Here is a 16805-nt window from a genome sequence, read left to right as displayed (position 1 = left end):
GGGGGAAGTGCTATGGGTCATGAAAGGGAAGAAACAATTCACTAAGAGATCATAATATACACCAAGTAGATAATTATTAATTAACTGATGATGATAAGGATTTTCTGTTCGGAGCACAAACTGTATTACTTTTTATACGTTTACAAGACAAAAATGGATTGCATATTTCTAAACACCCTATCTTCAAATGCAACTCTGCAATTCTTTCATCAATGCTTCTAACTCATTTTTAAACGCCACAAAACTACAATTTCTTTCCCAAATGTTCTATGCCTCTTGGGTTAAAAAGTTTTCCTTCAAACATCCGAAGTCTTCTAAACCATCTGTAGTGCTAGTATATTCCATCTAAGTTTTGCTGCCATTTGCATCCACCCCTTTTCTCTCCCACTGCACCATTCCAGATACCACCATATCCCAGTTTCCCAGATTTTTTCCCATATGGCAAGGAGCACCTTATAATATGGGAGATTTACTTAACCTGACAGCGTGAACAGCATCTACCCGGAGAAATAAAGCCTGTAATTTGTCTTTGTGTGGCATGTATGCTTTCTAACCATATGTGTCCATCTCACGTAGTAACACTTCATACAAAGAGAAGAATAAGCTGAGAATTTACTGATTTATTTTGGTGATGAAAGAGAAAGACAATCTTTTACTGCACTCTGGGGAAGACTTCTGACACAACTGTAAGTTAGCTTGATGCCAAATTCTTTCATGTGATGTAGAATTGGTAGGAGATTGACTAGCCAGAATATTCCCCTCTAAGAGGCAGAGAAAATGGGGATTGATAGACCTTCATCTGTAGCACCATAGGGGTCCAGCTGGCTATGTCTGTCTCAAGTTCTGTGATGACCAACCCAACCTGCACTGAATATTTGTAGGAAATGTTTTTCTTCACTTTTTGCATCATTACTATCTATCACATGGAGGCACACGAAAAGCTGTGTGGGTTTGTGTAATACATCCCTTTTGCTCGCACCATCTACCCACACGCTTCTCACCCCAGCAAGGGTGGCAATCCCCTCCCCCAGAGCTGGGCTGAGCACCCCAGTCTTTGTAACGTCGCCAGTGCCTGCTTCCCAGCTGCAACCTCACAAACGTCAAGATCCTGCTCTAGCACAGGTGCAGGTTGGAGCTGCAAGCTAAGTATACCCGTGGTGCCAGCAGGAGCCCGTGCAGGATAGGAGGCAGGTGCTTTACTTCCTAAATAAAGCATCTGGCCAGGTTTAAAATGTCATTTAAAAATTTATGTCAGCTCCATAGGGAAACGTGTTGACAAAGAGGTATATCATCAGAGACGCACTACTATAATTAGAAAACATTTTGTTAAAAGCCTAATAATAAATTATTTCACTAGCTTATTTCACTAACTGTCCTTTATCAAGTTGTCTTCTCTCCGAGTTCCTGCCTGCTTGCTTATCCAGTCTTTGCATTCAAGCTGGATAATGTAGGAGCCCTCCATAATTGGCTTTAAACACTGAAATCTATGTTTAGGCAAAAAGCATCAGAAAATATAATACATGAGTGTGTGAACCAGAACAGATTCTGGACCCAAAGCTGTAAGGGAGCAGGCTAGTGTGCTGGGCTAGTGGGTTGTGTTTTACACCTGTGTTTTATGTGATTTTAATAGCATCTTCTGCCATCAGCTTGGGGAAAGGTCACTCAACATCAGTGCCTTGCTTTCCTCATTTAAGACTACAAACTTTATTTTGTAGAATGCAGGGGTATTTTAAGGCTCAGCTCACTTGCCTGAGTAGTGCACCGCTGAAACAAGCACGAGCAGCTTCAACAGCTCTGGTTCCCCTGCTGATCAATAGCTGAATTACAAAGCTTTTAAGGGTTACAAAATTGGACAGCCTTATTTAAGAACCCAACCACGTAGCCACTGGGGGGGGGGGGGGGGAACCCCCAGCTTTCTTGGAAGAAAAATCCTGGTACTTAGAACCATGTTGTAGCTGGAAACGTAAAGGGTTGATCTACACAACTATTTTAGTTTCTCTTTATCCCATAGTTGCAGAACTTCTTTCCCAAGCCTGGAAAGGAGAGAAGGAAGGGGAAGGGAGAGCATGCCGTGGCTCTGCAGCCAGACAGCCTGAGCAATTTGCAGCAGGAGGAACTGGAGCCACACGAATTGGCGTGAGCTCTTGCTGGGTACACACACAAACATGGCGTGACTAACCAGTTACAGGGAGCACAAGCATTGCGGCAGGCAGAACAGAAATAGGGACATCCTACAAATCTCAGACAGAGATTGTGAGAACCACACTGGGGCCTCCCTTTCTGCATGTGTGTCCTGACTAGCAGGACAGGTAGGCAGTCATTGTTTATGTATAATTATATGATGTAGCCAATGATAGAAGTAGTAATGTTAAGTATTCCTATTCCTCCATGGGACAATCTGTATCCAATCAGATCTACGTGGCGCAGCCTCATATGGCTGAAGCTTACTGATAAAAGCTACTTTTACTGTGGATATGTATTTACAGAAAAATAGACATGTTGAAAAATAGACCATAAGATCAGCTGAAGAGTCCAAAGCAAACTCAACAGAGCTCTGAGTAATAGCTAGAGAGCTCCTTCGCTCCCCACTGGGTTTATTTTCAGCTCTTGCCCAGACCCAGTGCTTAAATCCTCAGGTTTACAAAGGTCCGTAGATTTAAAACCTGGCGTGTTGAAACTGTCTACCTTGTAGTAACTGCATCACTTTGTCATCCCTGTGCAGTCACAGAACTAGTTTAAAAAAAACCCCGAAACCAAACAAACCAACCCTGAGGCACAACTCCTTTGCTTCAAGATTTCAGAGGTCAGCATGGATGGCAGGGTGTTATCTACAGCAGGCTGAGGAATTATGTTTATTCCCTGCAGTTTTGCACAAAGCTACGCACTCATGGAGCCTGGCCTCCCCCTGTTAAGGTGACCAGCCAAATTCTGCCTGCGCTTACACTTGCATATTCTGTGTTTTCCATAGGCTTGAGCTGAAGTGCAGAGCTTATCTTCCTGCGTGCTGTAGTATGGCAGTCAGTGCATGAAAACACACAAATCATTATTCTCTATTTCAAGACTGCACACAAAAGAAAACCAATCTTACAGTTTCTGTAGATAGAAAAAGCGGTTCCTTTTTCTACCTTTTTTTTCTTATGGGCTTCTTACTTTGAGCAACTCACTTAACTGCTTTATGCCTTAGTGTGCCTGATTGTATAATGATATTTCTGTTAAATAAAGCATGGAAAGGCTAAATTGGGTCAAGTTTGAGAGAGAGTCAGATGCACGGTGATATAAATACAGATTGCAGAGGTGTTCTATAATACACAAAGTAAGCGTAGCAATTATTTAAAATTATATCTATCTGAAAACTGTATACATGGAAGAATATACAGAGTTCTCAGCTCAAATGAGAGCTGCTAAGGTCACCAGAGTCCAGTTTCATAGCTGATCACTGCAAAAGCTGTTGTGGTTACCCAGATGATGTTAATTGTGTAAGAAAGTAGTGCACAGGGAATCTTTTATAAATAAGCCAGTTAGACAAAAGGAATCTTGTCCTTTCTTATCTACTCCAATGCAAACACAGTATCCAAGCATGACCCAGTGCGAGATGGCGTTATGAAAATCTGGTATCATTACTCAACTCCACAGAAGTAGTGGGCCACTTTTACATGTTGGTGATAGGAAAATGTATGTGGAAGCGCAGAGTCTAAGAGCTGTAGGAAGAACCATGGTTAAATCCCTTCATATGGAAATCCACATGTAAAACCAGGGCAAGAGAGGGTCACAGTGTGAGCACTAATAATGTACACTGCATGATAAAAAATACATACAAGTCCTTCACTACTATCAGCATAATCACTTGCTCTCTTCCTGCTTCAGCTCCCCATCATTAGCGTCTCATTCCTGAAAGAGGATAATTGCTTTGGATCTCTTCAATTACTACTAAAGCACAGCAGAGCACTTGTAAAAAATCAAATAGATTTGAAGACTAGGATCATTGAGCTTGGCCTCCCACATAGTGCAGCAACTCCAGCTGTGAGTTTATAATTTCTGATTGAAAAACCAGCTCCAGGGCTAGTTTGTAAATACTCACTGGTGTGGTCCAAACCAGCCCTGTATCTAAGCCATCGCCACTGCAGCACGGGCAATGCAGCAGCTCCCTGAAAGCATGAGTTAAGAAAACAGCATTTTGTCTGGCTGTGATGATCCCCCAGCTTCAGCAGGAACTGTGTGACCATATGATACCTCAACACAGACACTTGCTTAAGCACCCCAGAAGAGCTCAGATGTTCATGCTGTCTCCTGGGCAGCTAGATCTTGAACAGCAGCTGCTGCCAGTGCATCATCTGCAGGGCTAGTCAATGCCTGGCAGCAATTCCTACCTGAGCTGATCTTTCAGTTTTTGCTACCTTGAAGGTTGAACGAGAAACATCCTCAAGCAGTGCACAAAATGGTGGCTGGTTTGTCAGCCTTGGCCCTGCCCTCCCTCTGCCTATTCATCACTAAGCCTCATGGCAGACCCCATCCCCTAGGACTGATACCAGCCATGGCCCGCCAAGCTTTCTTTGCTCACAAGCAGCAGCGAGGGTCCAGACTTTGATCAAACTGTTGGTCTTTGCTGGCATCTCCATGCAATCACAGCACCTGCCTGATGTTCCTCAACACTAATGAAGCAGCAGGAACCTTCTGGCTAGAGAAGCTGTGGTGGAAAACCTAGTTAGTAACTGAGTATTCCCACCTAGTAAGTATAACAACTGTTCTGCGTTAGCAAAGAAATGTGAGTTTTAGCAAGAGGAAGTGCAGAACCTGCTGTTGGTTAAAATGGACACCCTGGCTCTATTTTCAATTTCAGAAGTGCTCTTTAGAGGCTCACAAAGATTTATTGCTGATGATTATTCCATCTCCCCTCCCAGCTGCTAGCCCTGACCACACCATGAAATAGGCATGTGCTATGCTGTCTTTAAAAAAAACATTCTGAGTTTTTCTTACCTGCCCATAGCTCTTGATGCTCTACCACTAACCGTGAAAACATGCACTTAGGAGGTTAGACAACTAGAGTTTAGTAATTCTTCATCACCTACTCTGCTCCGGAAGAACATACTGGTCTTATAGCATTGTGTGAAGGTAACTAGCTATTGCTTCTATTAGTCCAAGGCGCTGGAGAAAGTTGCACTTGTAGATGCCTCACTAAGGGTTAAACCCTGTTGGTGTCCTCTCTGTTTTCAAGCCAGAGGAAAACTACCTCAGGGTCCTCAGCAGATCACAACCATCTAAAGACCAGATGGAGAAGAAGGCAGACTGACAAAGGCAGAGCTGAAGGTGTACACTCTTTCAAATAGAAGGTCTTTTCAGCTGTAGCTGTATGGGAGGAATTACAGCACAGGGAGACATACAGAGCCAGGCTAAGAATGGTTCTGGTAAAAATATTTATATTTGTAAGAGTAAGTTGAAAACCAGACTGCTCATTTCAATGAAATATTGCCATTTCAAAGTATTTTCTGCTCCAAAACAGCACAACAAATATTCCATAATTTCTTGTAACATGTAAATGTTGTATCAAATGTCCCATTCATTTGTAGACTTTCTTTTCCGAACAAATTTTCAAAGATGGCATGTCCAGAGCATGTCTCATGGCCAACAAGCTGTGGCCTTTCAGTGGAAAGATGCTGCAGTGAAATGTTGCTGGCTTACTACTTCTAAGAGTGGGGCTGAAGGAGAGCATTATGAGGTTTGGATATCACAAGTTAACAGCATGTTACTATTATCTATTCCAGACAACCAAAGCTGGCCACAAAACTTTTCTGTCCAAAAGATGAAAGGCCACAGCAATGTAGAAGCTTGTGTATTATATCTCCCTCTGATTACTGCATTACTTTTACTGGAACATTTACCAAACTCCAATACTGTGTGCAGGTTAGCAGAACAGAACATACAGAAGAACTTGCAACATTACATATTTAACTAGCAACTATCTCAGAAAGCAGACAGTCAATTCCTTCCCTTCCAGCTCAAGCAAAATTCTTTTCATTCAATAAGAATCCATTGAAGCTGATAAGTTACTTAAAAGTTTTGGGTTTGGATATGATCCCTCTTGTTCTGATGGTAGTGGAAGGCAGATGATCTTGCCTGGCTGGCATGACTTTTGCAAACAATCTGCAACTGCCTGGGGTAGCTAAAGGCACTGTCCTGCCCTTTCTTTGCATTGCTCCTAGGGAGGGGACAATAGTTATGCAGTCTAGCTGTGGGGCTCGGCAAAAGAGGTGGCACTTTCTTTCGAGGCAGAAGCATAACATGTAAAGCCAGAGGCCCATGACCTGTGACCGAGAGTCGAAGACATCAAAGGATCTGCCGGGGAAAAGCCTGCCAGCAGTTTAATAAGGATTGTCAGCTGTAGCTCTTGACAGGCACCATACCCTCCTATGCCTCATGTTTCTTAGGAGCTGGTGCATTGAATGGCCTCAAGGAACTCTCATACACAAAACTGCCCCTGTGGGGAACAGTGGGGGAAGCCCTGACTGAAAGGCTCTATTGAATTATTGAAGTTGCCCAGAGTAAACCAGGGTAACCTTAATGTTAATTCCTGACAGGCTCTTTCAGTTTTATTATAAAACATCCCCCTCCCCTACCTCGCCTACTCCTCTCTCTCCTATTAAAAGAAGCTTCACAAGGCTGCTGAAGTAAGAAAGTCTGCCCGCAAGATTAACTAAATACACACAGGCCTATTATAGACAGACGTATCAAACTAAACACGGCAGCCTTCAGCTGCTGGAGGAAGTGCAGTGCTTCATCCAACCCCTCTCGCCAAAGCACATTAATGCTTTAGCAACCAGAAGGGAAATACAGGCACTGAGTCTCATCTTTAAGCAGCAAAACCAAACACTTCGGGGCTAAAAAAAGAATAAATGCTTCCCAACTTGTCAGATGATTTGGCTTTGTCAGGCCCACTTCAGAAAACAGCCAGGTTCTGGGTGTGTTTCCCTGCCCACATGTTGTGTCCGCAGTCCCTGGCAGTTGCCTGTGATGGGCACAGTGCCACAGAGGTGCATGCTGTCAGACAGGGACAGAAACGCCCAGTCCCATAACCTCCAAGACTGAGAGATCACTGTTTTCCCAAAATTTTCTTTTTTTTGGTCCACTGCTCTATAGCTGCAGCTAAAAACAACTGTGGTATGCTGATAAGTTGAATGAGAAAAATCCTGATTTTCTTGACTTCTTTTTCCAAGGAGCCTCTATATTTTTCCACATCTGTAGCCAAGAAGGTCTTTGACAGATTCCTGGGCTGCAAAGTACTACAGGGCTGCTCAGCCCAACTCTAAACCCAGCAAGTTATAGATTAAAGTGGGGGAGGAAGATGACAGTGCAACAGATATGGTCATCGTATTGTATGAAAGAAACCAACCACACAGCGCAAAGATATCCTGTATTAAAAATAATACATTTTCTCTAAAAAAATTGAGTATTACTATATTTTAAACCACAGATTCTAAAGGTCTGAATCGTCTTGGAGCTGAATGTTCTGCTGCTATTGGTTTTGTTTTTCTAATAGTCCTATGCTTGTGTTTGCTTATGAAGTTAATTTAGTGCAGGTGAAAGTCTATCAGTCCTTTTATATTAAAAGTATTTTGCACTGGCTACATAAGAGGCATGGCACAAACATTTCTGGCTGTTTTTTCCCACCAGGCTTGGAAGTCCTAAGTCCCAGTAGAGTGGGACTTTCTCCATTCACTTGGATGGGAACAATGTATCAGTTAACCTCTTACTCTGCTCCAAATAATGTGAATAGTTTTAGCTATCACTTTTACCAGAAAGTGGTTTATTAGTATCTATTCTTAAACAGCCTTCTGGTTTTAAAGGGCTAGAACCAGCAAGTTAAAAAAATATCCTCTTCTGTCTTTGTGCAATTGTCAACTAAATGTGAAATTAAATTGTAAATTAAACTCTAGAGCTTGAAGTAACACACTTTTTACACTCAAGGGAGCTGAACAAATAGACATTTCAAACCATGAAGACCTGGCAGAAGACACTAGTTGCCATCTTTTAAAAGGAGTTGTTATGTGTGTGTTTGCTTCTGTGGATGAGAAGAAATAAGGAAGCCAACACTTTTCCATGCTTCCAGATAAAGTATACAGGGAAGAAATGCCGGCTCTGGTTTGTGCTAGGAGCAGGAAATAAATCAGCCAAACCACACAATGTTTGGCAAAAATGAAATTTCCTTCTTCAAAAAAAAAAAAAAGGCACACCCTTCTCTCCCACTTTGTACAGCTCCTCTTCCCCCTCTCCAGTCCTTCTGTTTTCCTCCCTTTAATGTGAACTCTGACTTCTTTTTCTGGCCCATGCTGCTGATGTTCTTCAGGCTGGAGTACTGTACAACACAGCAGCTGTCTTGTTCATATCCCAGTCTAACAGTGCACAGCAACATTTAATGTGCCTTTAAAAATGACTGCAGTTACTCTCTCAGAAGCGATTTGAAGGCAGTACTCCCAGTTTCAGGAAGCCTGGAAAAGAGGGCTTTCTTACCCCATCCAATCTGCTTTGCTCCCCGCTGTGACAGCCCACCACAGGCCACCCTGGGAAGCAGATGATATTTCTTCCCCCTCATGTCACTCAGGTGGCAATGTGGAGGTCAGCTTTTTGCAACAGAGCACTGTCACCAGAACAAAAGATAATTTCCACCCCGAAGGCCACACTGCACACACTTTCCCCTACTTTTCAAAGGCCATCTCATTATTTTTTTTTCCTCTTTATGAGCAGGGTCTAAATTACAAGCGTGTGCCCTGGGCTACCTTTCCTGTGGCCAGTGTAGTCTGCTAATGGCAGCAAAATCATACTGCACCCTTGCTTTAGCGTTTGATCTGCACAGACACAGTAGGATTATTTCTCATTAAACAGACAATAGATGAGTGTCTGGAACCTGACAGCCATTAATACAGACATTGTTAGTTCTGCATAATCACTTAATTTTCCTTGATAACCATATTATAAATATATATGAGTCTACTGTACTGAACCAGGAACAGATCTCCTACAACTGCTAATCAGATCTCTGCTGTTTGTCAGTATTCAAGAAAAATTCCTTGACATTTTCTAATCTCTAGGTGAGGTAGGAGAATACCACAACAAACCATAAAGGATGGGAAGAAGTGAAAGATTTTCCAGAGTGGAGAGAGAGTATGGCTTCCCCACTGCTTAAACTGAGAGGAAACCATTTTATCCCACAAATAACAAGCATGTCTAGAAATTGGAAGGTTTCCATTTGGTCTTACTGAGTCTGTGAAAACTTATGATCCAGGGCTTTATACACCTGAGGGGATGCAAGCCAGCCGAAAACACAGACGCCTGAGGGTAGAAAAGAAATACTGGAGTGGGAGAGGGGAAGGGATACAGGAGGCAGAGCAGTGATGTTGTTTGAAAGAAAATGCTCTTACAACAGCTCTGAAAATGCCCTGGGCGTTTCGTTTGACATTTCAAGTTAGCAGTTTCACCTACCATTAAATTATCAGATCACGTCTCTGCACCTTTATCAGCTATTAATTGTATCTGGACCAGGGCAGCTCTTTGTAGTGCCCATCTGGGAATTCTGGGCTTATTTACTTACCTATTAAAGTGGCAGGAAAGGGATTTTTATCCTAAAAACATCCAAAAAGAGTAAAACATCCTATAATGTTTACCGCAAAACCTGAGATTCTGGAGAATTTCCAGACTGACTAAAAAGTGATCCTACACCCCTATAGAGAGGGCAGCATCCTCTGTGGGGAGGATACCACAATAAAATACACTACTCGTTGTGCCATAGGAACCAAACTCACTTTTTTCCTTTTTCTTTTTTTTTAAAGGAGGAAAACCAGGTTTGGTTTCTTTTTTTTTGTGCTGGAGAGTGCAATATGTATGACACATATACAAGGAATTTTTGGAAGGTGGAATGAGATTTGCAAGGTGGAAAAAGCTCGAATTAAGTGTTGAAATTAATGCAACAAGCCTTCTTAAGAAGAAATTGTAAATTTAAGGGCACTATGTTTCAGTCCTCTAGGGTAGATTTTGCACAACAAACCCCATAAGCGCAATTGCTCACACATCGCATACAACAAGAAAACAAAAAACCAGAAGGGGAAGAGTGGAGATCCAGAGAAAAATGGTACCCTTTCTGCCTTTTCTAGGGGAGGAAGGATTATCTGGAGGACGGATTATCTGGAGGACATTGTGGCTAGCTTGTTGTAATTAGCATTAACATCAATAAGGAGCACAAGTTTTGCATCTCATCACACTCCTCATTACTAGAGTACGTAACCTCCTAACCTCCACCCAGGAAAATGATATCATTGCATGAATTAATCATCTGGGCAATTAATGGCAAAAGCGACCTCGGGTTTCCAGCACAGTCTCTGGCACCAGTGAATTGGCAATGACGTAAGCTTCCCTGGGAGTATGCTGGCGTTTCGCCTGTTCCTGAGCTTCGCTGTTGACTCTGAGGGCAGAAGCAAACAATGTAGTCACCCAACCAGTGATAAATGCTGCAAGCAAATGCCAGGCTACTGCCACTGCAGCATCAGAGGGATGCTTTTCCAGCCAAACCTCCCATGTGCCTCTCCCAAGGAAGATGCGTATCCCAAAACAGGCAAGTGCGAATGGCTTCGTCTGATGCACGAAAAGATGGACTTTCCAGGTGCATCCAGTGTCTGCCCCCTTTTCAGTAAGGACAGCCTCCTGCTCTGCTCCCTTTTAGAGTATGTCATAAGCAAGTTATTTAATTATTGCTCTTTTGCTGGGGCAGAGGTAAGGGGAGAGAAGCTGACTTTACTGGGGAATTTATTTTCAGATGGCCAGGCTTGTTTTGCTTCATTTGTCAGTTCACTCTCTGTTGCTGTGAGTGATTTGAAAGTTGGAGTCAAACTCAACTATGACCATTTTTTTCTAACTTAAAGGTGCTGAAGGATGGCAAAGGCATGAGAAATCAAGTGACAAAAACCCGCTAGCTTACGGTGTATGCCCTGTCTTAGACCTGTTTTTCAGTCAGCTATTCCAGGTGGGATGACTGGACCATGGCTCTGTCCAATGGGAATCTGTAGCACGCTCCTTTTGCGTTTTCCATCACCAAACACAAACATCCCCTGCAAGGTGGAACCTTTTTGTACCTGTGCCAGGTGAGTGCCCCTTCAGTCTCACTTGGGGCATGTACACAAGCTGTGAGGCAGAGGGGGTCAGACTCACTGCCACCTCCAGCAGCACATCCCAGACACTTCAGGAGAGCTCATGGGCAGAGGGTGGGCATGAGCAGCGAGGCGCGTTCTGATGGGAATATCAGTCATGTCTGTATTTTCCCATCTTCTGGCCACATAAGAAAACCATAGAAAAGAACAGAGTTTGGGGAGGGCAAAGTTAACCCCTGATACAAGAGATTTTGTGTCAGGGTAGAAGAGCTTATTTGGGCAAACTGGTTTGGTTAATCCCAGGCAAGCCATTTTGTTGCTTCTCCCTGTGGGGCTTTCTGCTTTCCTGCTCTGTTTGGAGGGAGCCTCTGGCTATTGCTTTCTGAGCAAGCAGAAAAAGCGTACCTCCCTCAGCATTCATCATGAGTTAGTTTCCAGCTGAGATGAGATATCCACAGGTGAGCAACATCTTTGTCTCAACAACATTCTCCTCTGGATCCTGGCTTAAAAAGAATGAGGTGGAGAAAACATGAGAAGCAGCTAAACCTGTTAATGCCTTACAGCAAGCTGCAATCCCCACTCCGCTAGTGACTGGGCTAAGGTTACCCAGCTTAGGACAGCCTTGTTTTAAAGGCTTGCAAAGATGTAAGCTACAGAAGTGCAATTATAGCATCATCACTGCAAACAACATTCCCTGTCTACATGGCTTAATGCCACTTATCACGTTTGTAACCCAGCTTCCCCCACCTGCCCTGTCTGTTTAGCAGTCACTTATCAGAGCAAAGGCAGTGCAACAAAGGGAAGACCAGAGCCTCATTTGCTTGATGCGCTCCTGCTCTTCCAGATAACATTAATTTGTGGGCTCTAACCTGATCCTCAGAGATGCTTACCCTTTCTTCGCATCATTAAAAGGGAGATAGCATATCTGTGGAAGCAACTCAGTAGGTTATCACTTTAGCAGCAGGCAAACAGGACACTTTGATCATCAGTTCTTCTAACTAGTCAGATAACTGGTCCTGATTCCTCCCCCCTGCCACTTTCCAGGTGTAGCTGGCTCAGCAGATAGGATTAATTCACTTTCCTACTCACTTGCACTCTCCATGTTAGAGAATCTTATTACACAGATTGCTTGCAATTTATCTCCACCTGCCATGACTAATGCTCCAGTCTGACCTCCTCTTTCCCATTTTCACATCTCACTGCAGATCTGATGCATACACAGATGCACACACACTTGCTCTTTTTTGTTTGCAAACAGCTCACTAAGAGCCTTGGCATTTTTATTTTCAATCAAACCAGAAAGCGCTACTGTTTTCCCTACGCTGCACATGAGGTAATTTCTCCCTTTTGATTCGCCTCATTACATTTATAATGAACAGTCTACATACGTTGCTTTTCTATCCACATAAAACACAGGCATCTCTGTACAGACAGAGATGCACAACGAACACGCAATGTTATAAACCCCTGCAGCACATATAAAGACAAAGGCACACGCTACATGCACTGAGCAAGTGCCACCACACGCATTCCTGTCCCCTCCAAACCCTGCAGGAAAACATTGCCTGCGGAGCGCTTTCCTACAAACAAAACCGCCCTTACAGCACAGGGTCAGTATGTTATTCTGGCAAATCCCGTTCCCACTCGCTCCCTTACCTTTTCTTATTCTGCTAATCCGGGTGCCCTGGACCTATTCGCCTTCCCTCCTGCACACAAACTGGCAGTCCCTCCTGCTTCACATTCACAGCACACTAGCAGGATTCACCGTCATCCCATTCTGCTGGATCCTTATCGCCCTATTGGCCAAAGCCAGACAGTAAATTCAATTAGGCTCCTCCTTATAACTATATTATCACAGGAACAGGATGAATAATTTAGTAAAACAACAAGGGTGTGCAGGCTCTGGTGTCACAGACTTCACCCTCACTGGCAGGCTTTATCAAAGAGAGGCGGGTAAAGAAATGAGGATCTGTCACTCTCCTGAAAAGGAGACCTTAGATTACCCACTTGTATTTCCCATTCCATCCTCTTCTCCTCCTCCCCCTAAAGCCATGGCATTCCCTTTTTTTTTGTTGTACACCCATCCCCAGCCCTCAACACGGTATTTCCCTGGTGAGTGGTCATTACCATCTTAGTGGATGCAGAGCTTTCTGCCCAGGCAAAGCGATACTGCAGCACATCAAACACTTTGCCTCTTCCCTGAATGCAAGGTGCGAGAAAAGAATAAAACTGTTCTGCAGAAGGGAGTGACAAGACAAGCAGATCACAAGGAAATGGGAGAGTCTGCCTTGTATCATAATATCTTCTTTTCAGCAACTGCGCTGTCATCCTGTCACTTCCAACACCCAATGGATGCAAGTACATGGTCCCTGAAAGAGGAAGGCTCCTATATGCATAGCTTGAGGACTGTGATTTCACATGCCTGCTTGTGGGAGTTTGAATCCCCACATCAAAACAACACCAAAGTTGCAGCTTTCCCCCAGACCAAATGACTAAGCTGTTCTGTTTTGCACTTTTTTCCTGACTAGAAATTTGTAGCGACAACTAACCACACCTGTATTTCCCCAAATGAACACTGCTTTTTTTTTTCCTCAGGTGATGCTTTGTTTGAAGAGTTACAAAGCACTGCAGCATCCCTTAACAGGGTCATACTATTTAAGTCAATCCTCAGACCACCTCATTTGCCTGAGGAGCGTTTTGTTACGGGACCAATGCTGGAGATGGAGGAGCTCAGTGGGAGCTCATCCCCAGATCAGGCCAAGCAGCCAGCAGGGCTTTTTAATGACCATTCACAGCGATATTGAAAGCTATTGCTAATACATGTTCACATGCACAGTATTTACAATCAGCCATGTCATTCCAGCATAACTGAAAAATAAATAGGCAGGATGAAGAAGCCATTCTTCTTCCCTTATAGGAGCCGCATCCTTTAGAGTCCAAGAACACCCTTTGCACTCTGCTTCCCCTGTGCTAACATTTACCCAGCAAAGTTTATATACTTACTATCATGATAACATGAGGTTCAAATTTGCACTAGAGCCCAAACTTCTTCAAGCAACTCCTACATCAGCTCTAAGTCTGGCTCATCTCCCAGGACTGGCTGGCTGGGTAGCCCTTATCTCTGCCCCTAGAGGCAGTAGGGACACGAGGTTGAAGTCAAGCCCAAGTACCAGCATAGCTATAAAGAGAGACCCCAGTGAGAGACCAGCAGTTTTCTCAAAGGCCATGTCCTCCTTTAAGTGCTGCCTGCATGGCAAAGGACCGGCAGGAAGCCAGGACTGTCCATGGTTATTGCCACCTTCTAAATTGCTGGGCTGCCTACCTCTGTCACAGCCCCAGTGCAGGATGGTCACGCTGCCTTCCCCAGGAGAACAGGGCACAGGAAAGGTCAATGCTTTTGCCTTTCCCACCAAGTTTGAGGTGATCTAAGGAGAGAAAGGTAAGTCTCGGCAAAGTTTTTGCCTTTGTCTGTTATGGATTTCTCTGCCACAAAAAGGGACAAAACTACCCTCCTGCTCCTGAAGATGCCTCACTCTCGAGGAATGGCAGCTGCTCTTTCCCCCTCCTCTTTCCCTTGCAGCCATCCAAACTTTTAAGAACTTGTTTTAAAGCAAACCTTGAATTATGTACTTGGTGATAGCTTCAAAGCAATTAAATTAAGCCACGTGGCAAGTTGCCCAATGTCACTATCAAAACTGAGAATGTTTTAACATAATTTATTGAAGAGTTTTTACATGATGCTTACTTAAATCACAAAAAGAGAACAAATTAGGCTGTTTCCATGACAACTAGAGAATCTGCTCAAAATTCAGGAGATGCTGGAGGGGTGGGGGTGGGGTGGGCTCTTCAATGGAGAGCTCCGCATCATGAATATGGCCCTTGGTTATCAAATCCCTTTCAAGTTAATTCCTAGCATCAAAGCCTCCTTGACAAAGGGTTTAGTAATCAGGAGGGAATCTCTGGCTAAAGAGGGCACAAGCCAACTCTTCCAGCACTAATGTGAATTTACTTCTGGTGAGAGGTGCTCAGCTGAGAGCCCCACGGAACAATCACAGAAGTGGCAGAAGAGGTACATAAACACACATGAGGCAGGATGGGAAAAGCAGCAGGAGGTTTCATTGCAGACAAGCACTGAATTGAAAGGCAGATCATGACTCTGAGGTACAGTAAAGGTGAATGACAACTTTCACAGGGTAGATGGGGAGGGAGAGAAGGAAGCAGGGTCCCAGCTGCTGCTCATGGAAACCCTCTAAGTTGGAATAAGCTGAGCAAAGTCTTCCACTGACCCCAAGAGACGAATTAAAGCAAATAAGAGAACAAAATGGCAAGACAAAAAGCAGGATGAAAGGTATCAGAAGCAGCTGACAGGCTGAGCAAATGGAAGACAAGGTACTAAGAGTCTTTTGCAGGAATTAAATCCTTGGTAGGATTGTTGAATATTTTCCATCAAAGCTGGTTCTCTGTGTAAATTTTTTTTTCAGCTTAACATTTTTTTCGTTGCAAGCCTTCTAAGAAAATCACTATTTTAGTAGAAATTTTTCAGTGAAGGCTTTTGCTTCTCAATTGCAATAGCTGAGGTATTTTTAGATGAAAATAAAGAACATTTCTTTGGAATAGTTTCAGAAAGCTTTGTAGGTCACATGGAAGATCTCTCCTTCCTCATAATTATTTTTGATCAGAGAATTTATTGCCATTAGAAGCTTTGGTGCTCTCCTTGGAAATGATGCCTCACTGGGCATAAGCCACTTTTGGAGGGTAGGAACAATAAGTGGGAGCATATTCAAAATTAGAGACAACAAAGCACACAGGCAAATGGAGTAAACTGTGAAAGTTTCTCCCCCTCCATTTTCATCCCCAGATGAGAATTCAGTGTTTAGAGGTGAAAAAAAGAAGCAACTGAGAAATTTAGGGAGAGATATATGATTGTATTGTTGTTTCACTCCAAGTAAGATACTTGCCAAGGCAAAAGCGTACATACTACAGGGTTCAAGAAATTACGACAAAAACACACTAATATCAAGTATGCATTTTCAAGATACAGGTACCTCCTTAACTGATGTTGTGTTCACCCTTTGAGTCCCAAGACTGACTGTCAGTCTGCCTTACTTGGGATGTTGTGGCAATATTTCAGTACCTTAACTTGGAGGCGCAGATCTTCTGACAGGGTCTTCTTCCTTGTGCCTGGGTACCACTTTTACAGGTTGCTAATAAGATCCAACCTCTGCTTGGTTGGAAGTGAATATAAAACAAGTGTTTGATTGGTTATCTACTTGCAAATGAGACCGGCTATTTCTTTTCATTCCCCCTCCCCACCCTCCCCTGCTATTTTACCCAAGCCTTGCAAAAAGCATTTATTAGCTAATGACATTGTCGCAACGGGAGTAGGTCGGGCTGCACACAAGTCATGTAGGCTTGTTTTGGACACACAATACATGGCAGAGATGAGAGGTTGAAGTGAGCATTTTTTCTTGCTGAATATATTCTGACACCCTCTTTAACAGCTGTCAGTTTGGCAAACATACTCTTGGAATGGTGTAATAGCAATAGAGGCATTCAAGTGGCTGGTTCCACAGAAATAAATCTAAGGAATAGAGGACAGGGTGAGACAAAAGGAAGAAAGGACAGTGTATAACAGAACAGGAATGGGCTCCTTAGAAGTATCTGGGATGTTGTTTT

The 16805-nt window shown here is 43.4% G+C and overlaps 1 protein-coding gene across 2 annotated transcripts in view; it reads right to left on the bottom strand.

Annotated features, from left to right (window-relative positions):
* SYN3 (synapsin III) overlaps window positions 1–12903 on the bottom strand; it is a 196806-nt gene extending 183903 nt beyond the window's left edge. Inside the window, exon 1 of one of the 2 annotated variants that reach the window (XM_064455745.1) lies at window positions 12786–12903. The gene's annotated coding sequence lies outside the window, so the exon portion shown is untranslated. Of the gene's footprint in view, window positions 1–9248; window positions 9322–12785 lie in introns of those variants that run through there. The other variant, XM_064455750.1, reaches the window with a different exon arrangement.
* Between the last annotated feature and the right edge of the window lie 3902 nt (window positions 12904–16805).

The sequence above is a fragment of the Phalacrocorax carbo genome, chromosome 1 (genome assembly GCF_963921805.1).
Source record: "Phalacrocorax carbo chromosome 1, bPhaCar2.1, whole genome shotgun sequence".
Lineage (NCBI taxonomy): Eukaryota > Metazoa > Chordata > Aves > Suliformes > Phalacrocoracidae > Phalacrocorax > Phalacrocorax carbo.
Note: the sequence above shows the minus strand (reverse complement) of the source record. Positions and strands in the feature narration are given on the sequence as shown.